Source organism: Xyrauchen texanus, chromosome 16 (assembly GCF_025860055.1).
Source record: "Xyrauchen texanus isolate HMW12.3.18 chromosome 16, RBS_HiC_50CHRs, whole genome shotgun sequence".
Classification (NCBI taxonomy): Eukaryota; Metazoa; Chordata; class Actinopteri; order Cypriniformes; family Catostomidae; genus Xyrauchen; species Xyrauchen texanus.
The window spans coordinates 32779589-32802227 of NC_068291.1; the positions used below are offsets into that span (position 1 = coordinate 32779589).

The 22639-nt window shown below is 37.8% G+C and overlaps 1 pseudogene; it reads left to right on the forward strand.

The window, feature by feature from the left end:
* The first annotated feature begins 229 nt into the window (after positions 1–229).
* On the forward strand, positions 230–22626 carry LOC127656769 (ryanodine receptor 2-like; annotated as a pseudogene).
* Positions 22627–22639: the final 13 nt, after the last annotated feature.

The window sequence follows — 22639 nt, forward strand, 5'->3', positions numbered from 1 at the left end:
CATTATAAAAAGCCCTGCACTTAAATCTAAATAAATCCTACAGGTGAAATCAGAGATTATACAATATATTAACAACTAATTGCTTATTTGACTAATATTATACGTTTGTTTAAAATTGGAGTTGGGAAATAACAGAAATATTAGTAATTCTAGAAAGTGCTAGCCAGCTCTGTACATTAGAAGGATTAAAAGAGAAATTAAATGCACTTTCTTTCTGGTTTTGAAGGCCATGGCTGAGCAGTTGGCTGAGAATTATCATCACATCTGGCCTGTGAAGAAAGTAAGTAAAGGTGTGTATTACAGATGCAGTAAATTTCATTAGGGTTCCTGCGGCCACCTGCGTCTTACAGTGAAGCAGGACACAGTGAAATAGCAATTCTATTTTAGGGGGAGGTGCACTGTACAGATATGGGTGATGAAAATAAAAAGTATTTAACCCTCGATATTGTTGTTTGTAATTTATATTGTTCAAAATGTTATCTTCTTTTTACTAAGTAAGGGATAAACTAAATAATAAAGGAGAGCCCAGTAAAGGCTAAAGATAAATTGTAGACATTCTCTCACAAAAATGTTATTAAATCTAATATGTTTTCTTTATTTTTCTTTTTTACCATGGGGATTGTCTGAATACCAAATTGGCATACCTAAAATTATTTGTCAGTGATGATGCTGATAATACAGTAACATTCTTTGTCCAGGAGGGGGCAGTCATCACTTGCTTGTACCATATGATGCTTTGAATGGTAAAGATAAGAGTCGAGTCAGAGACAAAGCTCAAGATGTTCTTAAATTCTTCCACATCAATGGGTACTCAGTGAATAGGTAAGAACTTTTCCCTGCTGTTCAATACTAGTATGACCACAATGCTTTTTAATTGCCCATTTCCTTTCACTGACTGCATTCTCACTGCATAGGAACAGAAAGATTGCAGATGCTGACTCTCCAGCGATTGCCAGCCGCTTTGCCTACGGCCTGCTCCAGCAAGCCCTCTGTCTCACTGAGCAAGCCAAGGAGCAGTTACTAGAGCTGGGTTAGACACATTCAAATATTCCAACTGTTCCACCATCTCCTCTCCACTTTGCTACAATTAGTTATTTAGACTTACACATTAGGCTTTTGGTGATCTCAAAAACAGGCAGCACACTTCTCTTGTTTAATGCAAATGTGCAAGAATTTCAAGGCCACATTAGTCACGTTTCCACAAACATTCCAGTGCGAGCCAGGGCTATCAACTGGTCAGCGAGGGCCAATAGACAAAATGGATCTGCGTTCCCACCACTGGGCTAATAATCCCTCAGCATTGCCCTAAAACTCACCCTTAATAAGCCACCCTGGTGATACCTTGACACACTCCGCCCATTTCACATGCAAAAGGGAAGCTCAAGCTGAGGTATCAGACTCTGGAGACTAGCTACCCCTTGAAATGAACATGGTGGAGACTAAAGCTGCCATTTGTTTGCTTATTTTGGTGTTTGCTTGGTGGAAAGCGAGACCTGACTCAGCTAAACGCCACCTTTGACAATGACCCCGCCTCAATCCCCAGTTGACCTTCTTTGGCCCAAGGGTAATTGGCGGGCCAAAGGTGCTTTGCTGTTGGCCCCAAGGAAGAACAGAAGAGGCATGATGAAGCCGTGGAAGTGACAGTGGGAATGCAACTGGCCCTGGCACACACTAGTACACCCTCATTTGGCCCAATATTTGAATAAAAATCAATTTACTCACACTCATGTTATTCCAAACATGTATGCCTTTCTTTTATTCAAGGAATGCAAAAGGAGATGTTTTGAAGGATGCTCACACTGCTCAATTCCATGTCATTGTTTCCTAATGTTTTCCAAAGTATGCCGTACTAGAGAGTATAATCAAAGTCCCCATTTTCAGTAGAGGAAAACACAATTTCGTTTGAATGAGGTGTAAAACTTGGCAAAATCAATGCGCTGTCAACTGAAAACACATTAGTGTTTTTTTTTTTTATTCCAATGAAGTAAGAAATTATCTGAAAGGAAATATTTGTGGTGGCTTCTCATAAGAACATGAAAACATATCCTAGGTATCTTCTTTCAAAAGAACTTGCATTTGGTGTGTTTCTGTTTTGCAGATGTTGTTCAGGCTGAAGGACAGACGCACAAAACCGCTTCAGAAGCAGGTGAAAACCTGGCCAGCAGGAGCCATCTCTGCTCTTCAGGACTGTTTTGAGTGTACTGACTGGCACATGTTCAGGGAGGCTGCAACATATGGCGATTCTACCAACTTGGAGGAATACACAGCATCAGTGACCAGCTACATCAGCAAGTGCATTGATGATGTCACTTTCTCCAAGACCATCACCACATGCTCCAACCAGAAGCTGTGGATGACTGCGGAGGTGCGCACGCTGCTGAGGCCCCGAGACTCCGCCTTCAGAGCAGGCGATAAGGCAGCCCTAAGAACAGCTAGGGCCAAACTGTCACGGGCAATCAGAGAGGCAAAGCGCGCACACACCCAGAGAATCCACAGTCACTTCCAGGACAGCGGTGACACGCGGTGCATGTGGCAGGGCATCCAGGCCATCACCAACTACAGGACAACATCATTTGCCTGTGACAAAGATGCCTCCCTTCCAGATGCGCTGAACGACTTCTACGCTCGGTTTGAAGTGCAGAACGACGTGATGGCGAGGAAGTCCACCCCTCCTCCCAATGACCAGGTGCTCTGTCTTACCATGGCAGATGTGAGGAAAACTCTACGTAGAGTCAACCCACGGAAGGCTGCTGGACCAGACAACATTCCTGGCAGAGTGCTCAGAGGATGTGCAGACCAGCTAGCGGATGTTCTTACCGACATCTTCAACATCTCTCTGAGCAGCGCCGTCGTTCCAACGTGCTTCAAGGCCACCACCATCATCCCCATGCCAAAGAAGTCTTCAGTGTCCTGCCTCAACGACTACCGTCCCGTCGAACTTACACCCATCATCATGAAGTGCTTCGAGAGGCTCGTCATGAGGCAGATTAAGACCCAGCTGCCCCCTCACTAGACCCACTGCAGTTTGCGTATCGTTCAAACCGTTCAACGGACGATGCCATCACCACAACCCTCCATCTGGCCCTCACCCACCTAGACAATAAGGACTCATACGTTCGAATGCTGTTCATAGATTTCAGCTCAGCATTCAACACAATCATTCCCCAGCACCTGATTGGAAAGCTGAACCTGCTGGGCCTGGACACCTCCCTCTGCAACTGGATCCTGGACTTCCTGACTGGGAGACCTCAGTCAGTCCGGATCGGGAACAGCATCTCCACCACCACCACACTGAGCACTGGGGCCCCCAGGGCTGTGTGCTCAGTCCACTGCTGTTCACTCTGCTGACTCACGACTGTGCAGCAATGCACAGCTCGAATCACATCATCAAGTTCGCCGATGACACGACCGTGGTGGGTCTCATCAGCAAGAACAACGAGTCAGCATACAGAGAGGAGGTGCAGCGGCTGATCGAACTGGTGTAGAGCCAACAACCTGTCCCTGAATGTCGACAAAACAAAAGAGATGGTTGTTGACTTTAGGAGAGCACAAGGTGAACACACTCCGCTGAACATCGACGGCTCCTCTGTGGAGATCATCAAAAGCACCAAATTCCTTGGTGTTCACTTGGCGGAGAACCTCACCTGGTCCCTCAACACCAGCTCTATCACCAAGAAAGCCCAGCAGCGTCTCTACTTTCTTCGAAGGCTGAGGAAAGCACATCTCCCAACCCCCATCCTCACTACATTCTATAGAGGGACTATTGAGAGCATCCTGAGCAGCTGCATCACTGCCTGGTTTGGGACTTGCACCGCTTCGACCGAAAGCCCTGCAGAGGATAGTGAGAACAGCTGAGAAGATCATTGGGGTCTCTCTTCCCTCCATCAAAGACATTAAAAAAAACACTGTATCCATAAAGCAACCAGCATTGTGGACGACCCCACACACCCCTCACACAAACTCTTTACCCTCCTTCCGTCTGGCAAGAGGGACCGAAGCATTCGGGCCCTCACGGCCAGACTGTGTAACAGCTTCTTCCCCCAAGCCATCAGACTCCTCAATACTCAGAGACTGGTTTGACACACACGTGTCCTGAGTTGCACTTTAATTACTGTCACTTTATAACTGTCTGCTACCTCAATAACTGCTATGTGCGTAGAACACTATTTCATAGTATGTTATGTTTACATTTTTAGAAACTGTCATCTTTTTGCACTACTGAGTACTGGTCGGCGCTGCACTGTCTATTGTCCTGTTCATTGTCAGAAATTTGTTGTACTGTCCCGTACTTTTTGCACATGTTTGGACGTGCACTTTATATAGGTATATATAGGTTTTTTTATATAGGTATTTTATTTCGTTGTGTTGTCTCATGTGGTCCTGTGTTGGTCCTTTGTTGTTTTTATGTAGCACCATGGTCCTGGAGGAACGTTTTCTCGTTTTGCTGTGTACTGTACTAACTGTATATGGTTGAAACGACAATAAAAACCACTTGACTTGACTTGACTAACAAGACTGATAAAGTTCCCCAGGAACAGCACATGTATTTCTTCATTAAGGTCAGGCATCAGAAATTTGGATCAGACCTTTTGTACTGAAAGCCATGAGAATTCATCCCAGCATAGCAGCTGACCAAGTCAAGATGACTTGTTTAAACAACTGTCTGATTTGATCTCCAATCAACCATATACTGTAATGGATTTGTGGATTCTCTTTAAGTGACAGCAAATATGTATTTTGAAGATTGGGAATTTATTACTGTGTTTTGAATCTTACATTGTAATCACACAAATATCTCAACTTGTGTAAAGCAACAAGATGAACATTTACACATATTTATAACCTGAATCATAGTTGTCATAGTCAATTTTTGTAAGTGCAGATAATTATTGCTTTTATGTTGTTTTTGCAATTAGACATTTGTGAGGGTCATGCCACTGTCGATCTTGTAAATGATTAGAGGTCATGTTTTGCTTTGCGTGATGGTATCTCCCGCTGTTCTGAGACAATATACTGCCTGTCAGTTAAAAGGCTTCTTTTCCATGCAAAGATCAATAATAATGGTTAGCAGTTCCCTGACCTCCACATGAACATCCATCTCATTAATGTGCACTAAAAATGTTCACTTCAAAGCTAAAACATCTCACTGTCATTTTAAATTAACTTTTCTTGAAGGTTTTAATTCTAATACTGCAGATTACTTGATTTTATTTGGTTTATTCAAACCTCACTGTTGTTTTTTTTCTGTCCCAGGCTGTATTGCCACTGGTTGATCAATACTTCATACATCACTATCTTTACTTTCTGGCTACTACAATGTCTTCCCCTTAGAGATGGTCTTCAGTCCTCCAACAAAGAGAACGAAATGGTGACCAGGTAATTAGTGAAAACCAACTACTGTGACAGTAGTGTGTGTGTGAGTGTCTGTGAATAGCAAGGCTCAGTATTAAGGACTGCTTTCTACATCATCTTGCATTCATAGATGAAGAAAACCATGAACAAATTATATATATATATATATATATATATATATATATATATATGAGGGCTTTCAGCAAATATTTGTATATATATATATATATATATATATATATATATATATATATATATATATATATATATAGGGCTGTCGATTTAATGTGTTAATTCAGTGGGATTAATTTGACCAAAAATAACACATTAAAAAATTAACGCAATTAATCGCACCATAATAAGGAAGATTCCTGAGAAATGCAAGCGTGTAATACCACCTGTTTACTCCAGAGGGCAGTAAGTGAAATTTCAGCTGTATGAGCAACGCACAGTTTATACAGTGAAGAAAACAACCCACAACACAGACATGCGTTACGTGCTTGCGTTCAAAACACTTGAAGGAGCGCAAATGCAAACTAAGGGATCTCAAGATGTTTTTAAAGATTGAGTATTAAACTATATTTAACTTGAAACAGTGAACTAAACATTTTATGTTTATGATGCAACGCACCCGAGACGCTACACAAGCATGTCTGACGCCGGTGTAGATTGATGGGCTCTTAAACAAGCCCTCATAATAAATCTCCAAATGATTGACAAATTCACTTGTGAAATGGATTGCTGTGAACTGTTTGCCAATGATTGATTTATGATCAATAATATGGTAGTAAACAATACATTGTATGCTAAAGCCACTTTTTGTATGGTCTTATCAATGATTAACTCTTCTGCCACAAGAATGTAATGCATTTTAATTATCTGAATATTTTTAATTTTATATATATATATTTAAAGATAACTATTTATAATTATATATTGATCTAAATATGTTTAATCTTTATATATTGAATTATTGTTATATGAGGGGCTTTCTCAGCAAATATTTGTATACGATTAATCGTGATTAATTAATCGGGACACAATGTAATTAATTCGATTAAAAATTGTAATCAACTGACAGCCCTAATATCTATCTATCTATCTATCTATCTATCTATCTATCTATATATCTATATATCTATCTATCTATCATATCTATCTATCTATCTATATATATATATATATATATATATATATATATATATATATATATATATATATAGATATTTATTAGATATTATTAAAGGAATAGTTTATCCAAAAATTTAAATTTATTCTACATTTACTTCCGTCACTCCAATCACTTGTATGAATTTCTTTCTTGCATACAACAGAACATTGTGATTTTGAAGAACTGTACTGGTCACTCCTTTCTGTGCAGTGACAATAAATGGGGACCAAGGCTTTCAAGCTTAAAAATGTGCAGAAGTGCTCTAAAACTATTATCAAAATGTCCATTCGACTTCTGTGCAATATTACTCCAGTAAGTCGCCAGGAAACTTCCGATAGCTTTGTGTGTGAAACAAATAGAAATAGAAAGTCGTTATTCACTGAAAATCTTGACCTCCACCCTCAAAATTTCTCCTTTTGTGTTCCATGAAAGAAAAAACATACTGTAATACAAATTTGGAATAACAGTGAGTAAATGTCATTTTGATTTTTGAAAATTATTTTTATTTCACTTTTATTTTATGTATTTATTAATTGTCTAGCTGTAAAGTATGGTATATGAGATGTCTGGGCTCAAACCCTGTTCACTTTTGCTACTTTTGCTATTATTGTATATTTTCAGTTCCATCCGTCTTGTTATTTCCACCCATTTACCTAATTTCTTCTCTTATACTCATCCTTTCTCCTGTCATCATTTTAGTTTGCTCTGTAAACTTGGAGCTCTAACTAGATGCAGAATCTGTTTGGTACAAACACTTGTAATTTAGTCAATTCTTTATATTCAGATCATTCAGTTGCATGTGAAAATCCCAGTAGATCAGAAGATACAGAAATACTCAAACCAGCCCGTCTGGCACCAACAATCATGCAACGGTCGAAATCACAGAGATCACATTTTTCTCCATTCTGATAGTTGAGGTGAACATTAACTGAAACTCCTGAACTGTATCATATTTAGATCATATTTTGTAGTTTCCTTATTTTATACTATTATTTCTGAACACCATTGTTATTTGAAATCAATTAGATTTTCATTTATTTTACGCTTTTGACAATTTTGTGTCTTGCAATTTTTTTTATTTCTGTTACACATATTTGTTTACTTTAAGGAATGCCTTGCATTCAAAGGAACATGCTATTGGAATCATGTTGGAGTTACCTTTTTGAAAAATACTTTCAAATATAGCAAAATCAAATCAAGAATCGTAAATCGTCCTTACTTTTGAAAAGAATATCGCCTAGCCCTAATATAAGGAGGTGTTTGATTCTAATAAATTATTTCTAAATAATTCATTCTGTTAAAAAGCATACTATTGAAAAAGCATCCAGGCTGATATCTTATGAAACTAGTGATGATGCTAGGCAAAGATTTCTACTTTGAAGAAGCTTTTGAAGTTTTGATTTATTAAAAGAAAATACAAAATAAAATACAAATTGGTCACCCATGCTTCAAAGGTAGTGTGTTTTCTTCAGTCCGTAAAATCAGTTCTGAAGATCACCATGATCTCTATCACCAATGTTTATAAATAGTTATATCACATTAATAACACATTTATTACTATGTAATATGTGGTTTTTTCCTTCAGTGGATAAAGTGCTCACCTACTATTACAGGATCCTCAGCAGTCTCTACATTCTTGGCACCTGTAATGGCACCTTCATTGAGAGGTATTGCTCTAACCCTTTTATTTATTCTTATTATATCTTATTGTGTAGTGCTCTATTAGTCTTCAGTTTTGTCTTTTGAAACATTGAAATCCTTTGATAGTAGCTCAGGTCTTGGCTTGTTCTTTATCTGTCAATCATTCTTTATCTTTGTTTTGGTCGGTCCTAGGGGAGTGTCTGGCTGCATTATCTGCAGCCTTTCCTGTGTGTTTCTTGGAGCTGAATGACCTTCATTCCCCCTCTTCATTCCCTAATAAAGAGAATGAAAAGTTAAATAAAAAACACACACACACACACACACACACACACACACACACACACACACACACACACACACACACACACACACACACACACACACACACACACACACAGTTGTGTTTCCATGTTTTATGGGGACTTTCCATAGACATAATGGTTTTTATACTGTACAAACTTTATATTCTATCCCTTAAACCTAAACCTACCCCTAAACCTAACCCTCACAGAAAACTTTCTGCATTTTTACATTTTCAAAAAACATAATTTAGTAACATTTATAAGCTGTTTTCCTCATGGGGACCGACAAAATGTCCCCACAAGGTCAAAAATTTCGGGTTTTACTATCCTTATGGGGACATTTGGTCCCCACAAAGTGATAAATACACGCTCACACACACACACACACACACACACACACACACACACACACACACACACACACACACACACACACACACACACACACACACACACACACACACACACACAGTCAAAAAATAATTTTTAACTCTTTTCTTTAACAAGAAATTAATCTTTGGCCTGTAAACCTAGAGGCCCTCATAGTCATTATTCATTATTCTACCTATTTATGCTGATAAATAATATAGAATGAAACTAAATTGCATTATTTTCCAAAACAAGGGGATTGTGACCATGAGAGCAGGAAGATAAATGAGAAGGGTGATCGTTACTCCACACTCACCTCTCTCATTGTTGCTGCACCAAAAAACTACTCTCTGTTGCCCAGAATGGATGTTGCCATGGCAATCAGGGTCTGGTCACCCTGGCCAAAAAGTGTTTCTATCAGATAAGGGTGCAGTCAACCTGTTTATCTGCTGAAAATGTCTTGTGAAAATGCCAATTTGGGACTTCTCGCCTCACTTGTCACTATGCCTTCACAACAGGATCTGTGTGAAGGCATAGTTGATCCCCTCAGTGTTGAGGGTTTTAAACATTGCCCGTGTCCTTTTCCACCTGGATCAGGTTAGACTGCAAATGAACAGCAGGAACCTTAAGTTCACTTGTAGCAATGTAGTTATTTAGAAATGTTGGTTATGTTTGAAAAGGTATTCTGGTATTCTAATGTAGTTGTTCTGTGGTAGTTGTTACTGACATCTTATTATTGATTGGTTGACGTTCTGATGTGTTTCCGGTCAGGTGGAGCGGCCTCAGAAGATGAAGAGGGCAGTGTGGCATAAGATGCTGTCCAATCAGAGGAAACGGGCTGTATCGGCGTGTTTGAGAATTTGTTTATACAATCTTCCCAGGTATGCTGCAAAGAATGTCAGAGTGTTACGATAATGCCATTTAACATTCATACTAAATTATGAATTACCCAAGTGATAAAAACTGAGAGGCAGCAGAATTACTTATGTTAGGAATTACTACGTCTAAAATTCTCTCATCATTTACTCACCCTCATACCATCTGCTGAACACAAACAAAGATTTTTAGAAGAATATCTCAGCTGCTTTGGTCCTTATAATGCAAGTGAAAGGTGACTAGATATTTGAAGGTCCAAAAAGCATATGAAGGCAGCATAAAAGTAATCCATATGACTCTAGTGGTTAAATCCATATATTCAGAAGTGATGTGATAAGTGTGGGTAAGAAACAGATCAATATTTAAGTCCTTTTTTTACCATTAATTTCCACTTTCACTTTCAAAATATGAATGTAAAAGTGAAAGAGGAGATTTATGGTTGACACTTTTTTATTTTTGGGTGCCCCTTTGGGTCACATCTCTGATTTTCGAGTAAAGTGTGCTATTCTCAAAACCAGTTGAAACAAAAAGCCTTTTATATTTATTAAATTGTGTGTGAAATTGTTGATGAATCAAGTTTTTCTGGTATGAAAACGTTCACATACAGGTTTTATACTCAAGAATATGCATATGCATGGTTGGTGAATGAGACCCTATTGCTGTATTTTGCTGTAGATTTGTCTTCTGCAGGCACAGAGCAGTGAATCTCTTCCTGCAGGTTTATGAAAGAGTCTTGCTAACATGCCTGTGGCGATTTAGCTGTGAGCGTGTTTGATTTGCTGTGTTCCCTGATAATGCTTGACTATAACATTTCATTTTTTAAATGTATTTTTCACCTAGAGATTTTTCTTTTTGATTTTATGGTAGTAGAAATATTTTTACCCATCAGAAAGCAGCTCATGTAGAGATTGTGAACCAGGGAGTGGAGCAGAGAAAAAAGATTGAGCCACTTCTTCAGCTTATCAATCTCTTCAGTCAAAGTGCCCTGACTGAGAGAAAATGTGTATGTGTGTGAGATGAATTCATGCATTTGTGTGTGTGTTTTCCATGTAGATCGATGCCAAGAAACCCATTTTAAACGTACTTTTAAGTGGATTATAAAATTTCGTTTGCTAGTGTTTTAGTGTACATGTTCTAGCTCTGTTCCAAAACATAATAAGTACAACTGTATCAAGCAATCTGGCCAATATTCACTCTCTACTTTCTTTTCATCTCTTTTCACAGCAAACTGTGCTATGCTGATATCATGGCCAAGGTAAGAAGCACTGTTGGGACTCAGCTGCTTTTCCTGTGCAAGGTTTGTTGTTTTCGCCACAAAAACCTTAGGCTAAATTGTAATGTCTTTGCAGTGTTGCCAAAGTGAGGAAAATCAGGATAAAGATGGGCTGAAATCATATGAGGTTAGCTATAGGACTTATGTGAAATGAAATGGTCTCATTGTCTGATATTAGGTTATTTTAGTAGAAAGAACTGGAATTTAAATAGTAAAAGTAGGAAAATACCAAATCAAAACAAATTTCAACGGTATCAATGCAAAGACATTAGGAAAATCGTGTTTATCCTGGATATCAAGAAAGAATAAAAAACAAAACAAAACAAAAAAAAACACCTGCAACAACAACAAAACACAAGACAAAGGCTCTACTAGAATACATTTTGAACAATCGTCAAGTCTGTTATATAACTCTCTACTTTATCTAATTAGCTTTTGTTGACATCATTAGCCTAGGGATTCAAATACTTTTTCCAAACTACACTGTGAAAGTTTGAATGATGTATTCAATATGTAAAAGGGGGACAAGGGGAGGGGAAAAAAGAGGAGAGGGAAGGAACAGTGGCAGAGAGAGAGAGAGAGAGAGAGAGAGAGAGAAATACCTGGTTCGCCGTCACCCAGATACGCTGTCGCCCCGGGTCTCAGCCACTCCCCGACCTCTGGCGGATGACAGCTCACTCCTCCCCTGGTGTACGGTAGTGGCTCCTCCGGCCCCGGGTAAACGATCATGCTGCTCCTCCTCTTTTCTCTTTTTTTTTCTATGGGGGGACAGCAGCGTGCCTCAGATCCTCCGTGGCCGGCAGTGAGGCCTCCGTCCCTGGGCGGATGGCAGTAGCTGCTCCTTGGTCAGCTGGTAGTGGCAAGGACCCAACAACAGCGCATCCCTCTTCCTTCTTGGGCTTCGGCACCAATGTAACAGGAGGGTTAAAATGGGAAAAGAGGAAGCGGGAACCAGACGAACCATTACCAAGTAATGTTTAATGTAAAATGAAAACAAAGACAAAACACAAACGCACACACGTCAGCTGCGTGTGGCTATCTCTCTCCTGAACTGCCACATCCGGCTGCCTTTATCCCTCTCATCGTTTGGTTAGCCCAATTGGGGGCCAGGCGTGCATAGTCATGGACCTGCCCCGCCCTCCTCCTCATCACAAGGTGATACAGGTGGCTGCCTAGGGCACTGACATGCCTGGAAGGACCCCATGAACACAAGCAAAGTAAATTATGAACAATGAAACAAGATTATGAAACATTGAAGAATTTTTTTTAATATTCTCCGCAGTTGTATCGCACACACACTCAGGGCAGTGTTCAACACACGTGGAACTGATCATTTAACTTACAAATCACAATGACAGTGAAAATTTAAAACAACATATAAGTATAAAATGAGCTCTGAATAATCACAAAAATTCAAATAAATTGAAGTTACAACAAATAAAATAGCAACAGTGTATCTAAAATCGGCTAGAAGGAAAGCTAAGTAATACACACAAATCTGCAAAATGTATTCATAATGCAAAGCATTGCTGGGAACTGCAGCGCGGCTTCTTATAACAGTATTATTAGATCACACACCTTGCTGACTAATGCTCACACCTGACAGAAATGCAGGAAATAAATATTGCTTTGTGGCTATTTGAGTCTTTAGGCTTATTTTGTGTAAAGGATAGCAGGAACAGCACTTGTCAAATCATTAGGGCTTTTCATGTTTTCTCAAGAATAGGCTGTAGTAAACAGGTGGTACTACAAGCTTGCATTTCTCAGGAATCTTCCTTATTACAATCCGGAGACATTGTGATTAATTAACCCGTTATTTTTAGTACAATTAATCGCACTGAATTAACGCATTAATTCGACAGCCCTATCAATAATTTATCAGTAATTGAAATTTCAGCTGTTTGGTAACACATAGTTTATACAATGAACAAAACAACACTTCAGCAGACAGAAGAACACAAACATGCGTTACATTCTTGTGTTCAAAACACTTGATGGGGTGCAAATACGAACTAAGGGATCTCAAGATGTGTTCTAAGTATTAAACTATAATTAACTTGACACAGTGACCTAAAATTATTATGTTTATGATGCAAACATAATGACATAACAACATGTCTGACACTTGTTGAAATTGACGGGTCCTTAAACAAGCCCTCATAATAAATCTCGAACTGATTGAGAAATTCACTTGTGAAATTGATTGCTGTGAACTGTATGCCAATGACTGACATTTGTTCAATAATATGGTAGTAAACAATACATTGTATTCTAAAGCTGCTTTTTTTTTATATGGAGTGGTGGTGGTGTAGTGGGCTAAAGCACATAACTGTTAATCAGAAGGTTGCTGGTTCAATCCCCACAGCCACCACCATTGTGTCCTTGAGCAAGACACTTAACTCCAGGTTGCTCCAGGGGGATTGTCCCTGTAATAAAATGCACTGTAAGTCGCTTTGGATAAAAGTGTCTGCCAAATACATAAATGTAAAAAGTAAATGTATTGTCTTATCAATGATTAACTCTTCTGCCACAAGAATGTAATGCATTTTAATTATCTGAATATATATATATATGCATTTGGATATATATATATTTATAATGCAATATATATATATATTGCATTTTTTTTTAATATTTAAAGATAACTATGTATAATTATTTCATCATTATATATTGAATTATTGTTCTATGAGGGGCTTTCTCAGCAAATATTTGTATATGCGATTAATCTAGATTAATTAATTGGGACATCATGTAATTAATTCGATTAAAATTTTAATCGATTGAAAACCCTAGTTATTTCACATTCTGTCACTTTTCACCAACCTGTCTCATGTATATATGTGTTAGATTAGATTTATGTTTAGAATAGCAATAAAGTTTGTCTGTGTTCAAAGATGACTTGACTGTGGTATATTTTGATAAATAATCTCATCCCTGTTTCTACAAGATTTCGCTTCTAAGCTGTACCTAAATACATGCAATACTATTTTCAATAAGCCATGAGAATAATATCACTCCATTAAGTGAATTAATCATAATTCACTTATTAAAGCTAATTCCTTACAGTAGAAATTGTGAGTGGATACAACTAGACGTTGTATTATGATTTCAATGGTTGAGAATCTATTAAGACAAATAATCTAGTTATTTGTCATTTATCTAATTTATAATGGTTGTCGAACGCGACTAATTCCATTATACATTTCCTTACCTATGTAGGACAGTTTAATTTAGTTCATAGCTCACATATTTCGAGACTCTAAATTCCTTTCTAAATTTAGCTTAACAAATATCCTTACATATTATGGTGGTAAAATGCGTGCAAAATACCCTACATAACTGATCCTGTCCACATCTCTAAACTATATATGTAATACCCTACATGTGTTTGCGTGTTCAACGTGTCTGCGGGGAAAAGTTGTTTTATGTTATGTTTAATTGGAAAGATAATGTCTACGTGTTATCAAGCCGGTCACTGCTTCCTCCTTGCACATCATGTTAACATGTTACAAGGCCCTATTTAAAATCTGCAGTTGTTTAACTTTTATTCACTTTTGCACACATTCTGGCCACCTGTTTTTTTCATTGATTTTGTTGCTCTAAATAAACTTTTACGCAAAATTATGTGGGTAGTTGAAATGGAATTTCAAGCATTGTTAGCACTATCCTATACTATTAAATTATTTAAAACTATTTTAAACAGCATTTTATTATTTTGTGTAACTTTAATGGGTGATATTAAATACACTAATGGTTGTATTTGTTAACATTAATTTACTACATTAGTTAGCATGAACTAACAATGAATATAATACTTAATAATCTTGGTTAATGTTAATATCTATAGTAGTCCATTTGTAACATTAAAAATTGTATAAGTTAACATTAGTTAATACAACATGAACTAACATGAACAAACAATAAACAATTGTATTTTTATAAAAATGTGTTATACATTGTTAATGATGCCTAATGCAAACCTTATTGTAAAATGTTACCCATTAATTATCATACTTGCAGGTTCCATGACCTCATCTTAATTGAGACATTGGTTTATTTGTACTACTAGAAAAAAGTTGAAAGGCTATCAAAATAAGGCGATAAAATGGGGACATGGCAAACCACCTAAAATATACACATTCCCTTATGTATGCATGTACATTTTAACCTAACATCTTCATGTTGTGAAAAAAAGCTGTTGGACACATTATTTCTCATCTAACGAGCTACACAGTATAATGCTTCGTTTTGCTTTCTATTAACAAAATCTGCTCATAAATGTTGCAGTGGTTCTATGGATGTTTTAAAGTTATTACAATTTTCATGATTTCACCTAGGGCCCCATGAAACACAGGCCCTTCAAGTTTGTTCATTATTTTATCCTAGATGAAGTTTATACATAAATGCAGGTAATTCCAAAGGGTTCACATACTTTTTTTGCCACTGTAGCTCAAGTGTGCTTTAAATATATGTATGGTACAGGTTTAGAAATTAACCAGAACTCAGGGCAAAAAAGCCAAAGAGAGTGGCAAAAATATCCCAGATATTTAAAATGTGAGATGAAAAGTTTCTCTGTTTTTTAATTATCTAACATTTTATATACTTCATAACATTCTATTCTGACTCAACCATTTTCATTTTCTAGTTTGTATACTAGCATTCTATTGTAAAATAAACTCTGCAAGCAATAAATGCAAATAAATCAACCATTACAACTCGATAACATAAAAGAGCTTTGTGGCAGCGGGGGCGTGGTCAAGCGCCCGTCCGGGAGAGAAAAGCGGTAAGGGCGCTCAAACCTGAGCTAAATGATGACTAACACCTGTGTCTGATTGCAGTAACATGAGGAGAGCGGCATAAAAAGGGCAGGAGCGACGGCGCACGGGAGAAAAAAGAAGCAAAGACTGTCTCTGGATACCCTTTAAAGAAAAGATTAAAAAGACTTACCCTTTAAGTTGACGCTGGTTTCCTTGTATTGTTTTACAAGCTTTAACATCCATTCATACTGAAAGTAGTCAGGAGTTGGCAAACGTAACATCCAGTTAATGAAGTGAGATTGGAGGTGTGGGTTAGAGATACTTTGACTTACAAAAAGCACTCAAACATTTTGAGTTCGCTATTCACAAGAAGCATCTGCTGACTTGGACCATGCTTCACAAAAAAGAGATCACAGAAGACCTATGATCAAGAATTGTTGCTTTGTATAAAGCTGGAAAGGGTCTCAAAGAGCTTAGATATTCATCTGTCCACAGTTAGAAAAAATTGTCTATAAATGGAGACTATTTAGTATTGTGGCTATTCTCCCTAGAAGTGTCTGTCCAGCCAAGATGACTCAAAGGGCACACCACAGAATGCTCAAAGAGGTAAAGAAGAACCCTAGAGTGACATTTAAAGACTTGAAGGAATCATCAGAACTGTTTAACATTTCTGTTTATGAGTCTCTACACCCCAAAGGCAGCAACAAAAACATTGCTCAACGATTGAACTTTGCCAAAGGCCACCTTGACACTCCACAACACTTCTGGGATATTGTTTTGTGGACTGATGAAACTAAGGTTAAAGTGTTTGGGAAGAACATACAGTTATGGCTTAGTCGCATACCAACATGAAAACATCATCCCAACGGTAAAGTACGGTAGAGAGAGCATCTTGATTTGGGGCTGCTTTGGTGCTTTGGGGCCTGGACCGTTTGCCATCAATGAGGAAAAAATGAATTCCCAAGTTTATCAAGATAACCTACAGTAAAATGTCAGGGTGGCTGTGAACCAACTGAAGCTCAGTAGAAGTTGGGTGATGCAGCAGGACAATGACCCTAAACATCTAAGTAAATCCACTACAAAATGGCTACAAAAAAAGAAAATACATCTTTTGGAGTGGCCCAGTCAGAGCTCAGACCTTAACCCAAGAGAAATGCTGTGGAAATGTCACACCAGACATCCTAAGAATATGGCATTGAAGCAGTTCTGTAAGGAAGAATGGTCCAAAATTTAATGGTGCAGTTCTAATCCGCAGATAGTGGAAACGCTTGGTTGAGTTTATTGCTGCCAAAGGAGGATCGGCCGGTTATTAAATTTAAGGGTTCACTTTTTCCACAGCACTGTGAATGTTTAATGGGATGTGTTCAATAAAGATTAAATTAAAGTAAAAAATAAACATTGTGTTTGTCTATACTTTTGACTTTGATGAAGATGAGATCACATTTTATGACCAATGAATGCAGAAAAATAGATAATTCCACAAATTTCTTGCCACTGTATACACTTGTATCCTGATATCTTGAGTCAGCTGGCTCTGACTTTTCTTATTTTCACTGCTAAAATGTTATGCTACTGAAGATGAAGTAGGATTTGATGTTTTATGAACCAGGTGATATGGGACCTATTGTGGCGGCCACATTGAAGCATGGCATTGCAATTTTAACCCACTTATGTCCAGCAGGTAAGTTTTAAAAGGTCAGCCTGTATTACCTATGTTAGATAATAACCCAAATTTTTTGACATTTAACAACAAAAACAACTTTTGCTGTGGAATATAACAACTTCCTATGTTCATTCTTTTTCTTGTTGAATTCTCTGTCATCCCCTCACCCCTTTGCCTTATAGAAAATGCTGGATTACTTCCGACAGATAGGAGATGTGGGCTTCTTTCACAGTGTGGCAGGCCTATTGCATTCTTGTAGGTTTGATTGTTTTTGGGTAATACATTGCTAGACAGAAAGCTCCTCAAACCACCTACAAGTGGTGAATTGCTTTGTTCCCCCCATATGTTCAATTTTAAAGTTACTCTGTATAATCAGAGAAAAGAACATCATTTTAAATTGCTTTTCCCCCCTTCAGTATATATCTTTGCTGTAATGGAAGTGCCTGTTGAGTGTCTCTGTTAGTTTGTATAATAAAAAATTAAGAGGATTGTGTGTTTGATGTTGGTGTTGTGATTCTGTGTGTCACAGCCTGCTGGATTTGAATGTGTTTGAGAGGCAGATCAAAGCAAAGAGTTTAGGAGTGGGTGCTGAGGAAAATTCAGGTACATCACTGACATCTCCAACAAATTGCTTATTTGAAAAATCTATTTAACTATCAGAAGGTAGATTTTAATTTGATTTTATTGGCACTCTACTGTATATATTTCTCACTCTTACTCTCTCTTCGGTGATAGGGTAATGGTAGATGAACCACTGACATGTGATCTTTTCTGATTCCTTCAGCTTCTTTGAGAAGGCCATAACACAGGTTATTAAAGATACAATATGAATTAATATCATTGCGCTCATACAGTTATTTTAGTACTGGGTCTTTCCAAGTTAGGTGAAGTATATCTCTTTTTTGGGGGGGAAATTATTATAAAGTATTAAAAAGAAATTACATTTGGTGACTAGAAATAACACTTCAACTTATTAAATACATTTGTTTAACACCTAATTGTATATAATATATATATATATATATATATATATTTTTTTATAACTAAAATCCAGATAGCTGTGTTTTTAAAATGGAATTTAATAATGATTAGAACTTGTCATATTTGAAATATCACAGATGACAAAAATAGTTTTCTATACTTAAAAGAGGAACTGAATGTATTACATTGAGAAATGAAAAAATATCCACAAATTCAAAATATTAGATTAATGGTATTTACTACAAAATAAAAAAGCCCAATCTGATTTATCACTATGTATCAGCCCATGTTTCAAATGTGAAAGTTTATTTTTCCATAAGAACTAGTGGTATGAGACAGATTTTCACCACACAGATTGCCAGAATTACTCAAGGACTCAAGCTGGAAATAACACAACCATCAACATCATTATCTCCACTATGGATTATCTGCTCAAGGTCCAGGCAAGCCCAAAGACTTAGCAAACACTAGTTTATTATGTTTTCCATTTTGTCTGTCTGTAATGTACAGTACATGTACAGGGTCTGAAAAATACACATTTGCTGCTGTGAGTCATTTGAGATTTTCACCATGGAATTTTACAATTTGAAGAAAGAACCAAAACAGTGAGACAGGGCTTGTAGCCAAATAATGTTGCCATAAACTATTCGCTGCTGACAGGCAGCCTCAGTTTCTTTGTCTAATACTTAACCTGATGGATGGTCTCATATCTGCTGGAGTCCATCAGCGAGTTCTACTGGTATTATTCAGGGAAGGATGTGATTGAGCATGGTCAGCACAACTTCTAGAAAGCCATCAGCGTGGCCAAACAGGTGTTTAACACACAAACTGAATACATTCAGGTAAATGCACAAACACACAGTTTTTAAATGGGTCAGCAGAGATGATTTTTCAGCAAATAAACTGTAAATCTGCTTGGCCTAATTTTAGAGATACTGTGCAACATTTTGTTAACTGCATCATATAATGGCAGAAACATTTCTAGAAGCTTTTCTTTGAATGTCCTTATCATGCCTGCCTCCACAATACCGTGAACACCCAACTTTATGGCCCACCCTGAGAATCGTAAGGCCCACCTTACCTCCGAGTGGCAGTTCACACCGAAGGCAGTTTTGCATCTGTTCACACTGTTTTTCAATTGTATTTCTATGTAAACATGCCATGTAAACAAACGTCTTTGACTCTTGTGCCAAGTCTAGCTGTTTTTCAGTGTCTTGTGCTGGAGGGCTGTGTTTTGTAGATGCAGTGTGAAATTCAGTATGATTTCAATTTAAAAACACATCTCAAGACACCTGCATTCTGCTCTATTCATGCCGCTATGTAAAGTTTTTTTAATTTTTTTATTTGCACAATGAATTGCTTTTTTATCTGTGTGAACAGCCACTTTTAGTTGGAACTGAGCCTGGTTCATAATGAAGAGATAATAATTTGTTTGATTTCTGAGGCTGTATTACTTAATATTTGAAACACCTTATTTATCACCTGATCTGACCTGTCTTCCTAATGTAGTGGGACAAACAGTGAGTATTACATAGTCATCTCTTTGTAATCATTGTACCACACCCCTGGGTGCATTGCTTGTCCAATCAGAGCTCTTTAGGGATCCTATAAAATGAAACCGTATGGCACTGCTTGTGTGTCAGAGCACCGCTTGTACGTCACTGCCTGAGGACCGCCCATTTTCTGGTTTCATTCATCCTAATTTCAAGGTATGTTGTTTGGCTACTAGCTAACTCTCATGTGCTCTGAGGTAATCGGTTTGATTCTTTTTGTCGATTAGCTTCGGTACGGACTGTTTATATCTGCGGTCAGCTGGCGGCTGTTATTTTCTCAATGATTCCCCTCAACATTATCCCTTGGACGTTTATCCGGCGCTGCTGAGTTACAGGTGTGTTGATGCCTTTTTGATACTTGCGTGGGTGTGCGATTTCTGTATCTACAGCTGGAGTTATGACATAAAGGTATGTGGAGCTGTCCCTATTTAGGTGTATTTTTAAATGATTATGTTGTAAATAATTATTTTGTTTGCATTGTAGGAAGAACCATTGGGTTTTAGGAAACCTCTCAGCTGATTAAGCCTGCGGGGCAACATACTTCAATGCTGCTGTTTTGTCTCTAGATTTGTTTTCTTTGTTTTGATTTGGTTGTTTTGATTTGTTTTCTTTGTTTTGATTTGTTTGCTTTGTTGTTTTGATTGGTGCTTTATTTAACCTCTCCTTTGGGTGATCGAGTACTATGTGAATCACCGCCATTTAAGTGCTATATTTATTGGCCTGTGAGGTTAATCTATTGTGTTCTGCTCATAGAGAGTGGTTAATCCATAAACTGAGGTTTTGTCACCATTTTCCCTGTCTAACAACTGCTACTATTCTTGTGCTGTTGAAGTGTTTCATTTCATTTATTATTATTATTATTATTATTATTATTATTATTTGTAGTTAACTTTGTTTCAGTTTACAGGAACGGAGACCCAGGGCAGGCTGCTAGCTATCCTCGTGTGGTGGGGACTTCTGTCACTGAGTGACGTGTGTTCACGCTTTCCTTCATTGGTGTGCTGATGTGTGTGTGGTGAGATTCGTGCACTGGGTGGTAAGATTTAATGATAGGAGCCTTGTGCTCGTTCACTAGCTTATACCTGCCACTGGTAAGCCTCGGTTTCTTGTTGTGTAGTGTTTGTGTTTATGTGTGCAATTTCTGCCTGGGTCATACAGTTTTAATTATAACATGTTTTAAAGTTTCTGCTGGATAATTGTAGCCAATAAAGCTTTTGTATTTTTGGTATCCACGTCTTGGGTCTTGATGTGAAACAAGTGAACCTGTGTGCCCTTTGTGGGTTATCTATTTAAAGATTGATATTTCCCTGTTTGACAGGGTGGCGTAGTCAGCTATACTAGTTTTGCCCTGCTTCCTCCTAACGCCACGTTACACTAACATTCACCAAAAAGTATTTTTGAATGTGTGATTTAGGGTCCATGTACAGGTAAGCCAGATAGAGTTGCTGAAGGCGTTGATGGACTTACAAAAAGACATGGTGGTAATGCTGCTTTCCATGCTTGAAGGTAGGAGTAATGCCCATAAAAACTTTAAAAAGGTCTTCTCATTTTCCATGCAGTTCCATACTCTTGTTCTGCTTTTGAGAAATGTGACATTGGTAATTATCCTGTCAGTAAACTAATTTATGTCTCTAAGAAACTTGGTGAATGGGACCATTGGCAAACAGATGGTAGACATGCTAGTTGAATCATCCAGCAATGATGAGATGATCCTCAAGTTCTTCAATATGTTCCTCAAACTCAAAGACCTGACTTCTTCTGAAGCCTTTAAAGAATATGACCCAGATGGCAGAGGACTCATTTCCAAGAAGGACTTACCAGCGAGCCATGAAAGCCATTCCTGTGCTGAGACAGCAGAAAGCGAACTTCTTCTGGATTACCCGGATTTCATGACATGTTTTCATGAACCAGCCAAAGACATTGGCTTCAATGTAGCAGTTCTTTTGACCAATCTGTCCAAGCACATGCCCAATGGTGTCCGTTTGCAAAATCTTTTGGAGCTGGCGGACATTGTACTTTAGTATTTCCATCCTCATCTGGATAGTATCTAAATCATGGGTAGCTGGAAACGGACTGTCAGGGTCTACTTTGAGATCAGCCAATCTAGCCGCACACAGTGGGAGAAACCACAGGTATTAGAAGATAATTTACATTTGTGGCCTACTAGTGTGGGTCTTGTATATAATTATTTTTTTAAATGTCTGTTGTATAACTTGAATGATTAATGGTAGGCTGTTCTCTAGGTAGAATGTTCTCAAAGTATTTTTGTGTTGATTCAGGTGAATGAGAGCAAACTGCAGTTCATCTTTTTTGTTGTGAATACAGGAGGAGAGAAAGAAAAGATGAAACCATTTGTCAATCTCTGCAAAGACACTATATTTGAGATGCAGATTGCTGCTCAGATATCGGGTTCAGAGAGTGCAGAGGAACTAAAAACAAAGGATGAAGAGGAGGAGGAAGAAAAAGTAGAAAAGGCTGAAAACCTTGAAGATAGCAGGATGACTAAAGACTTGAGATGTTTCTCCATGATGAATCTTCTCTCCATAAGAAACATCAGAAAGAATAAAAAAGATACAAATCAAGGGTATCATCTCAGGGATATTCTAATTTTTCCAGAATTTTTTTCTGTTTATCACTTTTTACTTTTTGTGCTTTGTCTTTATCTGCTCTACCACATCTTCTTGAGTGGATGGATTTT